The following is a 16,370-nucleotide window of genomic DNA, read 5'->3' on the forward strand; positions in this document are numbered from 1 at the left end:
TGGTTACAGCAGCTGCCCTTTGATGTGCAGCATTGACCATATCTGTGGCCCGATATCAGACCAGCTCATAGGTTTTGTCCTCTTGGCCAATTTAGTTAACTGCCCTGACAAGGTCACTCCATGATGCAGCGTGTTGGGCATGATTTTGGCGACCCATAGACTGCAGAATGTGATGATGCAGTCTGAGGCCATCCAGGATTAGAGTATTCTCTGCAGCTTTGAATGGTGCATGCCTCCTGTCATACATAATTCCTGAAAGACAACAAGAGGGGAACAGATTACAAGACCAGATACATGGACATCCACTATGTACAGGTCCTGCACAACTAATACAGCCTGCACTATCCACCGCTCCATCACACATCATATTCCACAATCTATCAACACACTACATGTGTGACTATCACCAAGATAGTAGCAATACTAGTATGTCCCTGTGTGCCGTGACAGATTCTGCTGTATGTGTCTACAGCCATCACTGCAGTCTACTGTGGTATGTCCTCTACGGGCAAGGTCCCACTAATATGTCATACAGCCACTATCAGACAAATAGCCGTGTGATATTACAACTATATGGAGACAGTCCAGCAATATCAGTGTGCCACAACAACAGACAGCAATGCAAACCTGCTGTAGTATATGTTCACTGTAGGCATCATACCTCTCCACTACACAGATGTTTGTGGAATGTGAACTTGTGCCTCATAGACGTGGTCCTTCTGGCACAAACATGTGGACATCTGGCAAATGGTTGGCCATTCATTGATGGCTGTTGTCAGACAATAGACAATGTGGCTGTCACATGCCAGACCCTTTGGAAAACACAGTAACATCTGGTAGTGTATTCATAGTCTTTCTTTGTATGGCCAATATGTATTCTCTGTCATTGAGTTTGGGCCTGTGCCCCCCCCCCCATTAATTATGGCTATGACCTGAATCCTTGCTGTAGGGGGGCTGACAGATATGTTAGCCATAGCACTTAACCAATGAGGGACAACTGTCAACAAATCAGTGACCTAGCTAGAGTACATCAGGGACACCTTTACAATGTCATAACTATTTATGTGTGACATTGACAGACTGAGAGGATGTCAATTACATTACATTACATCATTTGATGCTACAGGAGTGTACAACCGCACTTGGTGTCACTGGGTCTAACACAGATTCCACTACATTTCCTACAACAGCCAACAATTGTAGGAGGGTGTAACAGGGGTAGAACTGGGATTTGACTCAAAGCAGGAAAAGTTGAGAGGCAAGCCAATTGGACAGTGTAGTATCACCAGCATGTCAATACCACTATTCCCCAAACCTCCATCCTCCCATCTGCATCCCATTATATGGGGGCATCTACTACATACCTTATAGAGTGAGGTAATCCTTTTTTGAGGTGTTCCTCTGCAAATAACTAGCAAATCCATCATCTGTGTAAGCAAAACATCATACAGACCTGTTCCTCATAGGTAGTTGCTTGGCTTTTGTAGGTAATGCTCATTACCAAGTAATTGCCTATGCACCAACCTGTGTCTCACACTTGCTAATTGCATCCAAAACAGCTAAATTGTACTTTCATTGGCCAATAACATGGCACCACATTGCAATATTTAAGGCCTTCATGTAGGCCAAGGCCCCTTTTTTGTTTTTGAGATGGACATTGGTGAGGTGTGGAGACTACAGCATCACTGAGGGAAGGTACAAATAATGTCCACTGTTGTGAATTGTGAAGTATGTACACAGTTACGCCTGATATGTTTGGCCAGTGTACCATGACATTGTGATCCTCTGGTGGTTCATTGTTAAACACTGTGGGTTGAGGTCATTAAGAAGTGAGAGACATGTAAGTGTCACACATCATACCCATCAGAGTATACATGCTAATGTGATAGCTGTTATTCTATCAGCTGACTATTTTTGTAGGGGCAAACTGTTAAATGTGTCCCTATTGCTTGAGCTTTGCCCCCCTTTTTGCATGTTTTTTGTCTGGATCTGTAGTTCTAGGGGATTGTGAGGTATGGTAGGTTTGTAGCAGCTAGCTTAATATACTGCTGTGTATGCTCCAGGCTGCAGCTGCTGCTGCAACTTAGGACACATAGGGGAGTATGTACACTTTGGAGGTCAGCAAGCTGTATGTGTAATGGTTGCAGCAGTGGCAGCCCTGTTGCTACAGCAGAGCCAGGGTAGGGGTATCCATTACAGTCCAATAAAGTAATGTGCTTAAGGTATATCTGTTATGCAACAGTACCAATAACAGAGTATTAGGTGACATATTTAGGCTATACGAATATGTGCAGTGTTTTCCTACCTGCATGTCTTTGACTTTTAAAACTGGGTAACAGATAATTCTGTAGTAGTAACCTGTTGGGATTAAAACTGCAAGACTCAGTCATTACTTGATGTCTTCCCAACAATGTAATTGATGTTCAACATACTGGATTTGGACCCAGGACTGTGTGTGGCAAAATGTTCTGTACAGATGGAGTGTAACAAATTGAGCTACTGAGTCAATGCTGCATTCAGTCTAGTTGCCAGATACATGTGCAGACATAGAGGCTGTGACGCACATTGTCTGAATCCATCAGTATGTGCATGGCTGTCAAAGGCAGTTGTTTTGCAGCAGGGTCCCAATTGAACATATGTACTGTGCCATGGATGCATTGGCATGTGTGTTTAAAGATGTTGCAGGTAAAAGGGGAGATTTACCTGCTATCCCAGGCCTCATGTATTCCATTATTAGTTATTTAGCTGTCTACTGTTGTATTTTTTCATCAGAGTGCCAGGTACACACCCATTTTTCACATCAGGTTGCTTTCAGTCTGTCAGAGGAAATCAGTATGTATTGCTAGAAACACATACCTTACTCCAGATCTCTGTGGCCTAGTGGTTTAATGCAGTAGGCTATAGTTAATAGGGGCCCAAGTTTGAAACTTCTCGGAGCTGAATATTTTGTACATGTGCCTAGCACTTTGAGAAATAAATAAGATCATTAAGGCAGATTAAAGCACCTTTAAGCAGGGTTGCACTGCACATCTCTTAACTCCATGCAAACCCATACTAGAAAATTAAAAAGAAAAGAAAAAGGGGGTGATAGGACAGTGGTGAAATGGAGGCAAGCAGGGAAAAAACATACTGAAAGACAGGTAGGGATGTGAGGAAGTGTGTAGAAAGAACCATAGCTTTCCATTTCTTGTACAGCAGCAGCTGTTCAGTGTGAAATATTTTGTGGATGAATTTGGACTCTGAAATCCCAGAGAGAGGGGTGAGGACAACATGAATGTGTTGTCAAGCCAAATGGACCAAATTAGTTGTGTCCATTGAACATGTGTGAGAAATGGAGAGCTATGTATGGGGCAATATGTTTTGTGGGACAGGTGGTCTTTTTTTTTTTTTTTTTTTTTTTTTTTTTTATAAGGAGAGACTGGAATGTTGAGGAAGGTATATAGGTACACATGGGGAGGTAATTGTAGACAGCTAAGACAGCAGACAAGGGTGGTGTGACACCTTGGATGCAGAGGGTGTTGTGGAATCTCAGACACATGTACCTCCAGATGGCAGCAGCGTGACTGACAACCCCACCCACGGGCATTCAACACTGCTCCTTCACTGCCCTGAAGGTGGCTGTGTTGGAGGCTGTGCTCCAGTGCCAGCAACCCCAGGTTGTTCAGCCTGCCCTCAATCTGGTGCAGGCATTGTTCATAGCTCCTATGAACAATTCCATGCACAATGGCCAGTAGTTGATCCTGGGTGACAACAGCACCTCCACCACCACTCCCAAGGGGGGACATGCCTTGTCCCCTGATGCAGTTCCACCCATAGGTGATGCAGGACTAGTGGAGGGGCACCACCACCCTGTGTCCCAGATGAACTGGTACCAGGAGTCATAGCCAGCTAATGTAGGATAGGCAGATCAGCAGGACCTAGCCTACCTTGTCATGCTGTGGTGATAGAGGTATAGCAATGTGTATAGTTTGGTTATGAACAAAACAATTTGTCAGCAATAACAGCATGTCAGAACATTGGAAATAGCCCAATCACATTCAATGCATATTATATGGAGCACAGCGTTAAATAATGTAACACTTAGTATATTAACAGCATGCCAGTAACAGTTAGGGCATAAGGCTAACAGCATAAGTAATTCAACAAAATACGTTAATATGCAACCATTATAATACATAACAATAATAAAACACATGCACCCAAATAAAGTTTAATGTAGCAACAGTGTTTAGAGTAAACCATAACACATGGATAACAATAATAAATAACTGAAGATAAGGAGTGTGGCAATAGAGAAATAAACAGTCCATTAACACCATTATAGTCTATTTCATGGAGAACAATACTGCTATCTACTCTACAGATCTGTCTTTTCTTTATGATTGTAAGTGAACTATTACTGCTGTAGACTGTACATACCTTTCAAGCTATCTGCATGGGGAAGTATGGGCCAAACCATAACTGCAGGTGGTAAACTACACAGAACACATGCATGTCAGGTGGACATATATAACTACTAAGAGGTACTGTGGGCTAATGTAGTGATACATTTCTAGTTAGATACTCATGTTGTTGGTAATATGTGTGACAGAAGGATTGCATACTACTGATTACATAAAATCTGCTCATGTCAATTTATTTTATTACTAAATGTAGCTCAAAGGGGCTGTCTCATCTAGACAAACTTCTTAGTTCTAAAATAAAAGTTATAGATGTTACTTCATTTAGACCTGGTGGCCTACTTGCATCTAAATGGAGCTGCCATAACAGTTCATGTTTTATGTATATTATGAAGGATCTATACATACACTTGTGTTGATAACTTTTTATATAATAATTTTTTAACAAACATAATTTTTAGAATGTATTTTATACTGCAGACATTATGTTTATTGTTGGATATAAAGTGTTAATTATATGTAGTTGCTTATGCAAGAATTGATAGGATGTTTCTGTATGAAGAAAAAGAGAGGAGAAAAAAGTTGGTTTGGTGTGACCTTTCAGTTGATCAATTAAGTAATTAACTTGTAATTAAACAGAAGGGATGGTGTGTTATTCACTATATAAGGTATGAATTTTATCTGTGGTTTGTCTGATGAAGTTTGGCTACTAAACTGGATGAAAAGTGCTTCACGTGCATTGTTTGTTTTATATATTTTTATTTTTTATATTAAATGTGTGGAGTTCAGTCGTTTGCCTCTCAGTGGTCTTTGTTCACAGTTGGTTTGTTAGTTGTTCAAATTTTGGATTTATACCAATGATTACACATTTTATTTGTTTCATTTTAGTTTATTAGTATTATATTTTGTTTCCTTTATGTTATGCTGTATATTCACATATCTGGTAATGATTTTAACAGTCTGTGACATCTAACCACACAATTATTTACCCAGACTTTGGGCTAACTCATCCATTTTCCTGTAGTTCTGTGGAGAGAAAATTTGTAATAATTTTGTGACTGATACTGTAATATATAGTGCTATAAAACACTGGATTTGAACCCTGGTCTGTGTGTGCAAAATGTACTTCAGACAAAGCATTTAACAAACTGAGCTACTGAGTCACTGCTGCTTACTTCCTGACTGATACTTACCTAGAGCTCACCTAGAATCAGTATATGACCTGGTAACAGTAGTAAAGTTGTATACTAGACTGCAGTGACAGTTGAACACACACCCATGAAATTTAAGCATGAGAGAGATACTACGTGACTTATACATTACTACATAGAATGCAGGTGTACAGAATATATTGTTAGTGGGTTGAAATATCTGTGAAGTCTTCACACTCTATCAGATTAATGGGTTGGCTAGCTCACCCATATACATTTGCAAACAGTATATTTGCAGTCTACATCTATTACACTGTTCCTTGGGTGTTATTGTTATTGTTTCATGTGTTATAGCAGAACAGATGTCATAATGCATTTCTTGTAAAACAGCTCTGAATCTACACTTATTGCACAACACTCTTTATTAGATATACCTTGAGGCAGGTATCGGTATTGTTTTGTGTTTTTATTGCAGAACAGTTGTCATAATTGATTTTATGCAAACCAGTCCTAATCCACACATATTGCACAACATAGCTTTATTAGAGGTACTTTCCTGCAATTGCTGATATAGTTTCACATTTTTATTACACAGCAGTTGTTGCAATACAGGCATTGCAATACAGCTGTAGTTCTACAGTTAGTGCAGTAGAAACTTTATTTCATTTACTTTATCAAGGTTAATGATTTACTCTTCTCTGCTTATTGCACTACAGTTGGCAGTAGTTACTTATTGCAGTCCAGGTCTATGTTCACATTCATTGCAATACAATCTCTAGTGTATATACCTAATGGCAGTTAATACTTTACTCTTTCTTGCTTATATGGCTATAGATTGCAAAATATATCTGTATTTACCATATTCACAAATACTTTACTCTTTCTTGCTTATATGGCTATAGATTGCAAAATATATCTGTATTTACCATATTCACGGTGCAACCTGGCCTAACCTTGGCATACAATGCAACGTTGTGATCTCCCTCTTCTGCAGCTGTAGGGAGAGAAGCAAACAATTATGCATACATGACTATCAGACATTTAGATTAGGTATTGGTTAAACAATGGTAACAGTACCTACAAACTTGTGGGGCATTCCCTGCCTGAGCATCTTGAACCCAGGTGAGCAAGAGATCTCCTTTCCAAAGCTTCAGGTCATCATAGTGGTGATGGACCTGCTCACCTGTGTGGGGGGTAACTGTCTCACTGCTGAGCTGACGTGTCAGTGGGTCCCAGGTCTCCACCTTGCACTATGAGCCTTGAAACTCACCCTGTAGCAGCTGGTTATCATAGTTTTTCACCAGGAGTCCAACCATGACCCTGGACTCCTAAATGCTCCACTGCTGAGCCCGGAAGCAAGCACCCTCTCCAACGCCAGCCATAGTAACTCCACAGTACAAACAACCATAAAATATGCTGTATTCACACGTAGTCAGATTAATATAGCCTTTTTCTCATCCTTACATGTCATTGGGCAATATTTAGAAATGTGTTTCATCCCTTAGTACCACACAAACCAGCTCAACTGAGCAGTGCTTAAACTGGCAATGCTTAGCAGTGCTTAGCAGTGTGCAAACCAATTAAACACAGCCAAGTGGTGCCAAGCAATGCCAAGCAGTGCTAAAACATATCTTGCTTAAGTTGTGCTTATCATGGCTTGGCACATCTTAGCAGAGCTTAGCTGAGCACAGCAGATCATGATTTAAAAATAATTAGCATAATGTGTATTTGGAAAATAAATGCTTAATATCCCTTTCAGATATTCAAACCCTTTACCTACGGCCATAACTCTACCCATTTGGCTACATTGATATGTGTAACGCTGCGAAATATTTACATATACCTCTGAGCTACCTTTAAGCACTGCTGAGCATAGCGCAGTGCTATGCCAACACACTCAGCTATGTTTAAACATGACCTTTTCATAGATAATTAAATACATCTGGTTTCTATTTTTAGGATGTCTGGCACATGTCATTTGCTGTGCTCTGTGCCGCGCCACACAAATCTGTTTTTTTTAATAAAAAATATTAATTTACATTGATATAATGTGGTTGGGCATTGCAGGGAGTGTGTTGCTCATTGGTGGACACAGTTAACACCATTGTCCCTACACTGATTCAATAACCATGTTACATGGCTCCACCTCGGCAATGTGCCATGATTAATATGCATGGCGTGTTGCTGAGGGGCAACTGGGGCACTGGACATGGTAATAGTCCATGTAGGCTCTGCACGGTGCCTACATAGTCTTTATTAAATCCTGATGAATGTTTTCAACAAATCAGTGGAAACTGACAGAGCAAACCAAGGAGTATTTTTCTTTGTAATTAACATTCTTGCTTTATTCAAGAGTACCTAAGTTTTAGGAATCTTAATTAGCTAGTAAAACAAGAATGCAGCTAAGAATAAAAACAATAAACAATAACCAACAGTAATAATTGAGTACAAAACAGTAAAATGATTGCATATGAGTTTGTAGATAAATTTGTCTTCCAGTCTAAATGTTGACTGTAAGTACTTGCAATTGTAGTGGCACCCCAGGAGATGCAAGAAAGACCATAGTGAAAAACATATTACCGATTCAATGTGGTCTTCCCTTGTCAGTAAAGTATCAAGTGGAAGTGGATAGCATGTTGTTTTTCAAACATGATGTCTTTATATTCTTCTTGGGCAAACTGTGTTCTAGACTGATGAAGAATGTTAAGAGGTTAAAACTGATTTGTATAGTTGACATCAAAGGCTAGAGTCAGACGGGGACACAGCATTTTCTTCCCTCTGGAGAGTGCAAATGATCCAAAATTTTCCAAGCTTTGATTTGTGCAGATATAAGCCCTGGGAATTAAATGCAGTGACTCAACAACCAACTATAATGTTAAATCACTTTATGTCTAAACTAGTTTATTTGTGAAACCATGTCATAGGAGAGAGACAGACATATTAAAAGTAAAACAGGACTTCTTCAGACCATATTTGAGGAAGGAAATGGGGAAAGTGTGCAGGTTTATAATGAAAGACCTTTTATATCTTAATAGTAATACATAACCCCTGGTCATATTATTGGTAGCTTCTGGTTCAAGAAGTGAAACATTATAATAGAACTGTCAGCTTAATTTGTCCAAGACATTTGGGTTTCTAATACCAAGACAGGAACAGATCCCATTCCGAAGTCAAATTATAATTAATCTTCATGAAAATAGTGTTGTTTCAAATGTTCACATTAGCCAATAGTGCTTTTGGCAGGACTCACAATGTGCACAGAACTGACTCCTTCTGTAATTCATATAGAGTTCCATGTATTGGTTGCATGTCGAAATATGACTATATTTTTTTTTTATGAGACCCAGTGCTCCTATTGCTAATGCAACTATCTGGGTATCCTTCTTTCACATTGCTCTCATTTCTGCCTGCATATTCTGGTATTTTATAACTCTGTGTCTCCTTGTACATAAGACACTGTGAAGCAATTTCAATTATCAATGCAACTTTGATCTTCTTTTCATGGTCTACTATATCTGTATTTCCTGTATTTATTTTTAAACTGTTGGTAATGGGTAATCCCATGTGATATACATTTTGTCATTCTCTATAATGCTTTGTGACTCATGTTTCCAATGTGACTCAGTTACTTCAATATTATACTGTTTTCACAATCCCCAATATAACAGTCTTGCCACATTATTATGCTTTTCAGTAAGTAGATCCTCTGCCATTAGTGTATGATATCCAACAACAAGATGTGCAACTGTTGGCAGTTCTGTTTATTGAACTTGCATATGTCTGTTTTTCCCACATGTTCAGTGGACTTTGTAAACCATGTACATAGTCCACTATCCTGGGTTACTAATACTAACCTTTCATTTTTTGATTGAAATTTACCTCTCTGTAACAATTCCTGCATCAAATCCTGATCAATGAGAGGTTGTTCCAGGAGGTTTTTTTTGTACCTGCAATTAACTGTATTTATGCCTTTTCTGCATTTCTTGCATTCTCATCTGATCCTTCTCCATATATTCTTTCTTTCTTTTTTTTTTTTGGCATATTCAGTTGCCTCCTGATTTTTGTCTACTGCTTTGGTTTCCATTCTCACTGGGCACCAATATGCTTCTGCTAAATTAAACAGGGAAGTTATCTTAAATTTGTTCTCTTCATGTTTTAAAATGTTCACTATGTCGGGATCCAGTGAGGTCAGCAGATATGTATGTAGTCCTCAATTTCAAGGAGGCCCATACCTTCTTCATAGTGTGAGTTATATAATCTTGGTATTTGCTTATTTTTATATATCATTTGCTAAGGCTGAAGCACTTTATTATTTTCCTGTCCAACTGACAGAATACCTTTTGGGGTCAGTCAGTCACCCAAACAGTATAAGTTAGAACATGAAGGGCAAATTGGTTTATAGCTTGGTCTTTATTCCTAGATGTCAGGGCTGTTTTCAGTATTAATTTTTGTCTTCCAAAATATTCCTTAATGACTTTTGTTTGCATGTGTTCATGTTTTATTGTTGATCCTTCATCAATTCCCAAATATTTATACACTCTCTCCTGCTCAAGTTCCTTTATAGCATATTCCTGTCCCAGAAAGATATTTTCTGGATGCTGCAGCTTTCTTTCTTTTGCACATTTATCAAGGCCAAATGACATTTTTATATCATCTGAGAAAGTTTTGACTATTTCCCATTGTGCGTTCAGCTCATCTGATAAACTATACAGTTTTATATCATCCAAAAAAACTGAAAAGTATTTTCACTTTGTGGTTTACTGTGATCCAACTTGTTAACCATGACCTGATTTCTTAAGTAGACAGCTTAAAGTGTTAAGGCAAGGCAAAAGATTATCAGTGACAAAGATTCACACTGGAATATCCTCTTTTAAAATGTATGTCTCTGGGATAATGATTTGTCCTCTATCATGGTTTAGCTACAAAGTGGTTTGCCACAGTTTCATGGTCATTGCAATGTATTTAATCAATACAGGGTGTATCTTACACATTTGTAAGCACTCCTTTATCCATGAATGTGGAATGCTGTCAAATGCTTTTTTGAAATCTATCCATGTTGCACTTAGATTCTTCCCCTTTTTAAAATTCTCTGTTATGACTTTATTTAACAACAAATGATCATTTGTACTTTATTACTTTCCTTTCTTGCCCTTTTGTTCTATTGCTATGACTAAGTTTTCTTCTAAATGACTATAAAGTATGTCAGCATTAATTGCAGTATATAGTTTATACATCACCAGAAGGCAAGTTATTGGTTTATAGTTTTTAGGATAGCTTGCAGGTTCACTCTGGAGTATCATTTTTCCCTGTTGTTAACCAGGTTGGTGTCTTTTCAGGGTGCACATATAAGTAGTTCTTACTCAGGGCTAAATCTTCATGTGAAGATGTTAATATTTTTAGCCAGAAGTTAGGTATTGTATTTTGGCCTGGTGTTTTCCATTTAGGAGCTTTTCATCATTTTGTTTCAATTATTCTGGCATTTACTAGATACCATGACATATCCTGTACATTTGAACTCCATACTCTTTGTTTTACTTTTTCTATCCATACTGCATTTTTGTTATGTTTCACGTGGCTTTCATAGATACTTCTCCAAATCATCTCTATTTCTTCTTTTTTGGTGGTGTTTCTATTGCTTTTGCTTTATTTCCTAGTTCTGTGTAAAACTTGTTTGGGTCATCAATAAATGATTTATCTTTTTCTTTTCCTTTATATTTATATACATATATTTTAAGTTTTTTTCTGAATATGCTGATATCTTTAGTTTACTATTTGCTGCAGTATATGATAGATGCTAGTCTGTTCTATTACTGTGTATTGCTATTATCACTTCTATCTTTTTAAATATTGTTCTTGATCTCTTCCTTCTTTTATACTGCTCCAACAGTGACACTACTAGATACTTCCATGATGGCATTTGATTTTATTCCTGTTCTTTCCCTTATTACTCTGTTTTTTGTGGTAAGACTTTAATATTATTAATTTTGCTGCACAATAATATATTCTGTTTACTTCTGTTATATCCCATGAATTTATATTAATAGTCTTGAGTACTGTTTTAATTTGTTTTGTCAGACTTCTAACATTTTGAATATTAATGACTTTCTGTAATCTGTTTCTTTTAGTGATCCTAATATGTCTATCCATCTCTCTTAAATTAAGCAACTCTTCTCTTAGATCATTTTCTTCTAAATTGAGGGCAAGTTCTTTATTCTCCATTACCTGTGGGCATTCTACAGAAAGTTCCAGAACATCATCTTTCCTTAGGTGCATTCTGTGTCACTCATTGCTCTTTCACATGGGTGATCACTGGTCTATCAATCCATAACACTGGCTGCATCAAAATTGCCACGGTTTCTTGCTCCTTCCCTTGCTTTGCAACTCCAACTGAACATTTGCACTGGTTTCCTACTGAAGACTCTAAAGTATCTTCAGATGGCAAGTGATTAGATGCTTCCCATTCTACTTGTTTCTTCTTAATCTGGGGACTTATTTTTCCATCACATTGGTAACGTTACCAACATTGAATTTTCTACACTGAATCCTTTACTTCACAGGTAATCTATAACTTCAATGTCTTTTTCTTTAACTTCTGTATTACTAATCTGCTTTTCTACTTTTTTTCTGTTAGTTTTCTTATTTCTGTATATGTGAAATTTTACATACCCAAAAGCCATTGCCTATATTTCTGTTTAAATATATTTGGAGCTGATTTTTTGGATTGATTAGATTTGCTTTTTTCTTTACATAAATATTGTACCATATTACATTTCTTTTTTTTTTTCTCAAGTACATATTTTTTTCTTCAGATGTCTTACACTCTACCTGTTTCTCCTTACTTTTGAGATTCATTGTTCCATCATGCTGTGGTCCCCTGGATCTGTTTTTAATTTCTCCAAGACTTTTGAGTGTGTAATACCATGACAGGAATAGATCCCACTCCTAACCCAAAGTATGATTAAAGTTCACAAGATTAGTATTCTTTCATTCTTTGATGTTAGCCAAAATTGCTCTTTGTAGCACCTGCAATGTGCACAGAACAGAATCCTTCTGCAATTCATATGGAGTTATACATATCAACAACATATCTAAACACAACTGTAAATTCTTTTTATAAGATCCCTTGGTACTACTACTGGAACTGTGTGATAATCCTCCTTCCACATTGCTTTCATTTCTGCATGAAAATCCTGGAATTGTATGACATTGTGTCTCTCTGTAAGACACTGTAATCCCTGTGTATAGCAATTTCAATCATTAATGCTACTTTTGTCTTCTTTTTATGTCCTACTATATCTGGTTTTCTTACATCTTTTTTGAACTGTTGATAATGGGTGATCTCATGTGATATAAACTTCATCATTTTCTATAATGCTTTGTGGCTCATGTTTCCAATGCTTCTCAGCTACTTCAATATTATAATGTTTGCACACTCTCCAATGCAACAGTCTTACCACATTATTATGCCTTTCAGTATACAGGCATACAGGCATTACTGTATCACACCCAGCAACAGGATGTGTGACTGTTTCCAGTTCTGTTTTATTAAACCAACATTTGTCTGTTTCTTCAACATGTCCAGTGGACATTGTAAACCACTGTGTACATAGTCCAATATCCTGGGCTACTGATGTTAACCTATCATCTCTGACTTAAATTCACCTGTCTTTAACCATTCTTGCGTTAGATCTTGATCTACATGAGGTTGTTCCAGACGTTTTCTGTACTTGCAACTATATTTATTCATTTTCCAGATTTCTTGCCTTCTTATGTGATCCTTCAACTTATATTCTTTGTTTTGTTTTTTTAGCAAATTCAGGTGTTGCCTGATTTTTATCTACTTCTGGTTTGATTTAAATTTCCACTTGACATTGATATGCTTCTGCTAAACTAAGCAGGGGAAGTTATCTTAGACTTGTTCTCCGCATGTTTTAAAACATTTACTATGTTTGGATCTTGTGATATTAACAGCTATGTATGCAGTCCTACGATTGCAGATCTATATATGCAATCAATTTTGAGGAGGCCCATACTTCCTGCAAAATGAGGAATATATAATCTTGACATATACTGATTTTTATAAATAATTTGATAAGCATGACACATTTTTCTTGTTTTCCTGTCCAACTACTTCATTACATTTTGATGCCAGTCAGTCACCATAAAATTACAACAGGAAGAGAAAATTGTTTTCCTCCCTTGACTCCCTTGACTAAAATAGACTTCATTTTACTCACCTATGTATTCTCGCTAAGCTATAACAATTCTTCTCCTCACTCTGTCTCTCCTATACTCTTTTAGCCCCTCTAAGCTCTAACATTCCTCTTCTCACTCCTGCTCCTAAACTCTCATAGCCCACTCTTACCCAAAATATCCAGGTCCCCTCTACGTACCATTCTGCATACTCACCCCTCTGCAAACAACACTCAACTGATAGTCTCTAGAGTCTCTCAAGCCTCTCCAGCCCTCTTAGGCTCTACCCACTCCGTTTGCCCTGCGGGCTCACTCCGCTCCCCTACCCTGCCCCCATTTCCCACCTGCCCTGAGTACCTCTACCTATATTCCCCCCATATCCACACCCACTGCCATTCTACTCCAATCAATCACATTTTTTCTGTATACAACCACTCCCTTTTTCCCGCCCAAATTAACCTTCCCTACCTTTCCAAGACTACCCCACCTAGCCAATAGGATTCCTCTTTTCCCCTCCTCTCCCACTCCCTAACCACACCCCCACCAATCCTAACACAACTCTTCACTCCTACACTATTAATTCAGTCCCTGCCAGCCCATATACACATAAACCTCACTTATAACCACAAATAATTCCTCTACAATAATTCTACTCTCCATATTGCCCATCTCACCATGCTTTCAAAACCCTCATTCACCTTCTCTTTACTTCTACTACTTCTTAATTTATCCTATCTTTACTACCTCACTCAACCCCTTAACTCATACCACTCACAATCCCTCCATGTTACCAACCACCTAAACTCCCCTCTACCATACTCACACACTCCTATTACTCCACATCTATATCCTATAAATAACCTCTTACTTTTCTCTTACAAACTTATCACCTCTCAAAAACATTTTACCCCCTTAATAACTAGCAAATGCTTCAGTTTCACAATACAACCCAATCTTCTTATTAAACTGTCCAACTACCTCACTAATCCACTCTTACATCTAATTTTCAGTCTATTATCAGGTGACATCCATCCCAACCCTGGCCCCTCCACATCTTCTTCTACAGAAAAGTCCATCTTATTTACTTCTTTTAATGCCCAAAGTGTAGTAAACAAAGTCCCAAACCTCCATGCTTGGCTCATTCATAATAAACCTGACATCCTGACCATCTCTGAAACATGGTTAAAACCCCATATAAAAGACTCTGAAATTATTCCTCCAAACTATTCTATCATAAGAAAAGACAGGACCCATAAAAAAGGGGGTGGAGTAGCTCTCCTATACTCATCCTCATTGTCAAGTTACCCCCTATAACAAACCTGTTCCACACTTTAATAATGCTGAACTACTCCTCACATTACTCCAAGTTAACCTACATAAAAACATATGTATGGCCTCACTCTATATCCCCCCAGGGGATAATATTTCTACACTTGACGAAATCCTCTCCTGGCTCTCCAATAATATTAACAATGAAACTATAATCTTAGGAGACATAAACATTAACTGGGCCTCCATTCAATCTCCTAGAAAACACCTTAATATCAACCTCTACAATTTTTCACAGCTAATCAACTCTGTAACACACCCCTCAAAAAACATCTCTAGTGGCAGTATTCTAGACTGGAGCCTAGCCTCTCATCCCCACTACTTTTCTGATAGTGGCACTCTTCCTGATCCCCTCAGTGACCACATACCCATCTTCACTCATCGACTCCCATCACTCCTGCAATGCACCCATAATTATATTACAATCCGTAACCAAAAAAACTTTAATCCAACATCCTTTTCAAACTCTCTAAAAGCAATTAACTGGAATTGTCTAAAAACATTATCTCTAGATAATGCAGTTGCCCACTTCAACTCAATATTCCTAAAACTACTTGACTCCCATGCACCCTTAAGGACTAAGAGAATTAAAATTAAAGCAGCCCTTTGGCTAACCAAAAATACGCTAGCATCTATGCAGCACAGAGACAAAGTCTAGGCACATTACCTGAAAAAACAAATCCCCCTAGTCCACAATGAATATAAAATACTTCAAAATAAGGTAAAAAAGCTCATAATCTCCGACCGACAAAACTACTTTTCCACACTTCAAAACAATAATAAATCAAACCCTCAGAAATTCTGGAAAGGTATCTCTACTCTACTTAACCCCAGCAAACCAGATACCCCTACCCCAGATCCAAACGCTCCTGACCAAGACTTGGCTACCCAATTTAACTCTTTTTTCATTGAATCCATTTCCAAATTAACGTCATCTTTCTCTAACACCACTACATTCTCCAAAACTCCCTTACCATCCCCAACCATCTCTCTACCCTACTCTGCTACTACTTCCTCATTCCCATCTACTAACTCCCATCCCTCCACTTCTTCTCCTACTCCTACTACTTCATCAGCTTCATCTGCCCCTAATTCTCCCTCTTCACACTCTCCTTTTTTCTCATTTAAACCTATACCCACTTCTACTATAAAGAAACCCCTTATGAAACTGAAGCCATGCACCAATGCTCCTGATAAAATCCCTTCCTACTTTCTTAGCAAAGCTGCTGAAGCAATCGCTTACCCTATTAGCATTTTAATCAACCGCTCTATCAAAGAATGTATAGTACCCCAAGTC

This window comes from Protopterus annectens, chromosome 3.part1, assembly GCF_019279795.1.
Source record: "Protopterus annectens isolate FY-2018-M chromosome 3.part1, PAN1.0, whole genome shotgun sequence".
Lineage (NCBI taxonomy): Eukaryota > Metazoa > Chordata > Ceratodontiformes > Protopteridae > Protopterus > Protopterus annectens.